We start from the raw sequence: 6,929 nt of genomic DNA on the forward strand, positions 1-6,929 counted from the left end.
GCATCATGACCCAAGCCAAAGGCAGACACTTAATGACTGAGCCACCCAGGCGCCCCTTAAATAGTTGTCTTTTAACATTTAGACCATTTCCATCTTGGGGTGAATTTTTCTTTATTTTGACTTTATTGAAAGAAATTTTGTTGGGTATAGGATTCTAGTCTTGCTAATTGTTTTGTTTCCAGACTATCTTCTGGCTTCTGTTGCTGTTATTCCTTCAGAGGTTATCAGTTGGTCTCCACCCATCCCCACTGGGGCTGCTTACAAGGTTTAAGATGTCTGTCCTCTGTGAGATTCTCTGGGCTGTGTGCGTGTGTGTGTGTGTTTATAGGGTGATTATTTAAATCAGAATCCATATAAAGTGTATGTGTTATGATTAGTTGATATGTTTTATAAACTTCTTTTACTCCATGGGTTACTCCTTTTTTTCTTCTCCCAATATTATTGTTGTTGTGAAAGAAAACAGGTTGTTTCTATTGTAGAGATTTCACAGTCTGGATTTAGTTGATTGCATCTCCACAGTGCAGTTTAACATGTTATTCTGTCATCTGTATTTCCTGCAGATTGGCAGTTGAGTCCAGAGGCCTAATCAGATTTCAGTTCACTATTTTGTGAGGTCTGCTTCAGAGAGCGTGTTGAGTTCTCCCATCAGGAGGCACATGATGTCTGGGCGTCTCTCTTTTAGCAACCATTTGATGCTCCATGCCTAGATGTATTGATTCATTAGGGGTTCTAAAATGACGATATTCTACCTTTGTTTCTCCTTCATATATTATCTGGGCAACTTCTACGAAGAGAAATTTCTCTTTGTCTACTATTTGTTTAGCCAGTGGTACAGTTTGCATAGGAAAGGCAGGATAAATGTTTACTTCTTTTTCTCTATTTACTATTTTTAAGAATAATGAGTTGGTTCGTTAGCAGCCTCTAAAAGAAATCAAGTAGGGCTTTTTAAATTTTTTTAAAGATTTTATTTATTTATTTGACAGAGAGCAGGAGAGCACAAGCAGGAGGAGTGGCAGAGGGAGAGGGAGAAGCAGGCTCCCCGCTGAGCAGGGAACCCGATGTGGGGCTCTGGGGCTTGATCCCAGGACCCGGGATCATGACCTGAGCTGAAGACAGTTGCTTAACCAACTGAGCCACCCAGGTACCCCTCAAGTGCGGTTTTAAAAATTATTGTTACAAACTTAAGGATTTAAGCATCTTCAATATGTTTTAGTCCATTACATTTAAAATCCTTATTAATAATACTAATGTTGTCTTTGCCCAGAAGGATGTTCTTTAAATTGACCTCTTGAGTCCTTTTGATGTGACCTCAGTAGTCTTTGATAGTTGCTTTGCTGTTTATATGCCAAGATGTTTGAGGCTTATCTCATTTATTTCCATCTCCAAACCTAGAATCACCCATTTCTGCCAGGAGCCCTGGTTCTTTTTTTAACAGGGCATGGTGTTTCACAATCTGAGTGCCAGGGATGCCCATTGATACTAGACTGGTCGTTGTTTCTAGACAGAATTAGGAAATAATTCTTTTTCTCTGTTTTCAAAAAGTTACAATGCTCATGGTTTCATAATGACACTTCTAATTCAAATTCAGGATTGAACAGTTTTAACTTAACCTCTTCTATCTTACATTTGTACATTGTTTTCCCTCATGTTGCCCATCTCTGTTCTCAAGGACACCAAGGATGATAGAGTTAGAATATGACCTCACTGCACGTTTGCTTTATTATATCTTGTAAACATAAAAATTTCAGAATAACAATATCAACACTATCACTAGAATATGATCAGTGAAGATAGTGAGGACATTTTTGCAGATCTTTTGCTGTTAGGGTAGGTCCCGCTAGGGATATTTAGTAAAATTATAGTATTTTAAAGTCACTTTGGAATAGTTCCTTCTTGGATGATTATTTTGCCAGGTGGATAAACACTTAAGTGCCTTTATATTTTTAGGGCTTGTTTAAAAATTAGTTATTTTATAATTATATAAAATGTTATATGATTCCGTAGTCAAAATTATAAAACAAAGCATATATATTTTTTAAAGATTTTATTTATTTATTTGTCAGAGAGAGAGAGCACAAGCAGGGGGAACAGCAGGCACCCCACTGAGCAGGGAGCCTGATGTGGGACTCGATCCCAGGACACAGAGATCATGACCTGAGCCGAAGGCAGATGCAAAGCATATTTTTTAAAAAGTATATACCTTGCCTTTCTTGTCTATCTCCTCTTCACCTTATACATAATCACTTATATAAATTTTATAGTTGTTTATTCCATTTAAAAAATGTAAGTGTATGTATTTGCATTATGTCTTAAAGATTGGACCTAGTGACAGCCTGTATTTCTTTGTTTTAGAACACTCACCCCCTCACCTTTCCCTCATTCATGGCTCAGCGTTGAACACTCACCCCCTCACCTTTCCCTCATTCATGGCTCAGCGTTACGGTATTCTTTTGTTGATGTTGGGCCTAGAGAGAATTTTGACGTGCCAAGACGTGGAGCAGAAGGTCTTCAGATGCCCAGAGATTGTAAGAAATAGGGAAGAACTTTGCCAAGAGACTCTGAATGAGGTGTGAAGGTTGCAGTGTCAGGCTTTCTCTCATGAATGTCATGGTGACAGGACAAGGGTTGAAATGATGTAATGAGAATGGGATTTTATGCAACTAATGTGTGTTGAAAAAGGGCACTTTAGACCATGTACTATTTTCCATGGTGTTCAGCAGCAATATAATACCCTAATATTTTGCATGCTATATGGTCTCTTATCTTCATTACCCTTGGACTCCAAAGGTTATGCTAAGGCTGTCAAAAACAAACAAAATGTTAATATCTTCAATAAATGTTTGTCAACCTTGCCTGGGCCATTCTGTATTTTTAAAGTACCTTTACATGTGTCTTCTGTGGTGCATTATGGATCCGTTATTTATTTATTTATTTTTGGTTAAATTTCTTTAGGGTCAGTCATATCCCAGTGTATAGGTCTTGGTGGGAGTATGTCATTTTGCTTCCAGTACTACCTAAAGCCTCTATGTGTCCTATTCATGCCTTTATTTTCTTCCCTTCACACTTTTAGTCTACCACCTGCTTCTCACTTGCTTTGTATCTGGGCATTAATTGATAAGTAAATGGACCTAGAACCTAGGACCTTTACTGAGCACCTCCTAATGTTGCGGGTATTGTGCTAGGCCCTTGGGATACTCAGCTGGCTAGATAGTTCCTGCTCTTTTTGTGCTCGTCCTGTAGTATGAGAGGGAATTGGTCCCCATCTCATCTCACACCCTCATTCCAGAGCACTGAGTCTTAAAACTCCAAGCATTCCTTTTTTCCGTTGGTTCCCGTTGATGGCAGCTTCTCCTCACCTGAGATCTGCTACTCGGTGTCAGGGATCCCCTTGAAGGCAAGTGCTAAAATGACCAGCACAAATTCTGTAGTTTAGTGCTCTCAGCTACGCCTTTCTCCTCCCTGCCACAACACCATGTTCACACCAAGTCATGATTCGCACAGCTTGCTCCCGCCAGTGGCTGAGCGTGGCAGAGGTACGGAGGCAGGCCTGTTTCTGTGAGGTGAAGATGGAGATACAACCGTGTCTGGCAGTAGAGGCACTAAGGCGTGTAAGCCGGGGGGAAGTAGGACTAACAGCAGCAGCAGTGATTCTGACCGTAGTGTATAACCAATCCCAATGAACGCTGACAAAGAGAGCTTAACAGAAGGAGGAATATCCTGTAATTTAGGGGCGAGGACAGAGTAAGGAGTGGAACAAGCAGAAAGACGTCCTAAATAGCTGTGGCAAAGGGTCAGATGCAGGCAGAAGGGCATTCTTAAAGCAATAGGTTCTCTCACCTTCCCCGCTAATGCAGGGGCAGAAATCTATTCTCTCAGTTCTGGAAGCCAGAAGTCTGAAATCAAGGTGTTGGCAGAACCATGCTCCCTCTGAAACCTGAAAACTTTCCTTGCCTTTTCCTAGCTTCCGGTGGTTTGCCAGCGATTTTTGACATTCTTTGGCTTGCAGCTTCTTAACTCCAATCTGTCTTCATCACATGTCATTTCCCCTGTATTTCTCTGTCCTCATATGGTTGTCGTCTTATAAGGACACCAGTCATATTGGGTTAGGGACCTGCCTTACTCTAGTATGACTGGGTCTTAACTAATTACAACGGCAATGACCCTATTTCCAAATAAGTTCACATTCCAAGGTACTGGCAGTTAGGACTTTTATGCATCTTTCTTGGGGGCCACAATTCAACCCATAACACCAAGTAATTAGTGTCAGAATTGGTGTAAGAATCTAGAGAGACTCATGAGTAAGATCGCTTCACATGGTGCCCTATACAAGTCTGTATTCTTGTAATGAATTACCCCAGTTGTGTAGGATATCAACTCTGAAGTTTTAGTTCAACCTCTTTCCTTTTAGGTAGAGTGCAGTTTTGAGATTTATATCTTATTGTCTTGCCTCTGGTTGACCCTTTCCAGTTTTATTTTTTTATTTTTTATTTTTTATTTTTTTATTTTTTTTTTAAAGATTTTATTTATTTATTTGAGAGACAGAATGAGAGACAGCACGAGAGGGAAGAGGGTCAGAGGGAGAAGCAGACCCCCTGCCGAGCAGGGAGCCTGATGTGGGACTCGATCCCGGGACTCCAGGATCATGACCTGAGCCGAAGGCAGTCGCTTAACCAACTGAGCCACCCAGGCGCCCAGTTTTATTTTTTTAAACAGCTTTATTTTATTCTTTTTTAAAGATTTTCTTTATTTATTTGAAAGAGAGAGCAAGAGAGAGCACAAGCAGTGGGAGGGGCAGAGGGAGAAGCAGACTCCCCGCTGAGCAGGGAGCCCGACGTGGGGATCGATCCCAGGACCCCGAGATCATGATGTGAGCCGCAGGCAGACACTTAACTGACTGAACCACCCATGTGCCCCTAAACAGCTTTATTGAGGCATAATTGATACAGAATAAACTGCACATATTAGAAGTATACAGTTTGCTAGATTTTGACATATGTATGAAACTATCACAATAAAGATAGTAAACATATCCATTCCTCTGAAAACTTTTCTGTGTCTTTGTGTAGTGTCTCCCTCCCATTCCTTCTATCTCTGTTCCAAAGCAACCACTGATCTGCTTTCTGTCACTATAGATTGGTTTTTGCATTTTCTAGAGTTTTATATAAATGGAATTATATACTCTTTTTTTGGTCTGGCTTCTTTCATTTAGCATAATTATTTTGAGCTTCAATTATATTGTGTATATCAATAGTTCCTTTTTATTGCTGAGTAGCATCCCCTTACATGGATATATTGCAATTTGTTTATCCACTTATATGTTGATGGACATTTGGCTTATTTCCAGATTTTGCTTCTACAAATCAAGCTTTTATGAACACTTGTGTACATGCATTTGTATGCACACATATTTCCTTTATTCTTGGGTGAACACATAAGTGGAATGTCTGGATCAAACTAGAACATTGTTTGCCAAAATGGTTTTACCACTTCACATTCTCACTAGCAGTGTGTGAGAGTTCATTTTTCCACATCCTTGTCAACACTGTCAACACTTCAGTTGGTCAGTCTTTTTAATTTTAGCAATTCTAATGGGGATGTAGTGGTATCTTATTGTCATTTTAATCAGGTTTTCCTAGTGATTAATGATGTTGGTCATCTTTTCATCAGAGGCTTATTTGCCATCCGTATGTCTTCTTTGGTAAAGCATCTGTTCAAAAGTTCCCCTACTCTTGGCCATACTTGTCAGAGAGGGGTTTGTAACCCTGATGTCCAAACTTTTCTTTCCCTCCCTTTGAGCTGAAGGTCAATATTGGTCAAACAAGGATTTCTAAAAATGTGAACAACAAACCCAGTCTCCTTTTTCTAGAGAAAAGGAAGCTTATTGGTTTTGAATAAAATGATACAGTACAAGATCAAAGCATTAATTGTGTGTGCACGAGTTTTTCCCATCCAGAGAGGAACTCTGCTGGCTGTTCTCTACCCTGGGGCCCCCTCTGCTGTGGGGTGAAGTGATTGCTCACTTTTCTTTCCAGTGCACCTTCCGTTGGTGTACCAAAGGAAAAAAAAAAGGATGGGTTTTTAGGACAGATGTTTGATTCTGCCATTCTGAGGCAAACTACTTCAAAGTCCGGTCTATATTTGGATTTTGGGATGATGAAAAAGTGTACTGTTACCTCTTCTGTTGCTTTCTGTTACATGTTTATTTATTAAATGAGCAGAAGAGTTCACAGCTGGTTAGAATCATAGACGTACATCTGTTCCTGTTCTAATGCTACAGAGAGCTCTGAGATGAGTAAAAGATAACAAGACCAGCAGTTGATTGAGCACCATTTATTAGAAATGTTATCCTTTCTTCACTGCAATACGGTGCTACCTTTGTCTTATCAGTTGGCCAGGTTTGTGAGAGTCACCCTTCTGTTCCACCCTATTTGCCTATCTTTGCCCCAATACCAAGCTATCATAATTACTATAGTTTTGTAATAGTTCTTGATAGCTGATAGTGTGAGTCTTCTGGTTTTGTTTTTCCTTTTTTTTTTTTTTTTAAAGATTTTATTTATTTATTTGAGAGAGCGCACAAGCAGGGGGAGCAGCAGAGGGAGAGGGACAAGCAGACTCCCCGCTGAGCAGGGAGCCCAACACCGGGCTGATCCCAGGACCCGGAGATCATGACCTGATGCTTAACCGACTGAGCCACCTGGGTACCCCTCTGGTTTTGTTTTTCTTTACATTGCCTCAACTGTTCTTTAGTTGATTTTTATAGAATTAAAAAGAATAATGTTGCATTTTCAAGGGTGACTAAAAATATCCTGCACCCAAAGCTCTAAGAAGTGCTGCCCCCCCAAATCTTTTGTTTCATAAATGCCTAAACAACATTTATGAAAACTTTGTATACATCCCCTTCATTGGTTTATGTAGGGAGAGGAAAGGAG

This window comes from Zalophus californianus, chromosome 9, assembly GCF_009762305.2.
Source record: "Zalophus californianus isolate mZalCal1 chromosome 9, mZalCal1.pri.v2, whole genome shotgun sequence".
Taxonomy (NCBI): domain Eukaryota; kingdom Metazoa; phylum Chordata; class Mammalia; order Carnivora; family Otariidae; genus Zalophus; species Zalophus californianus.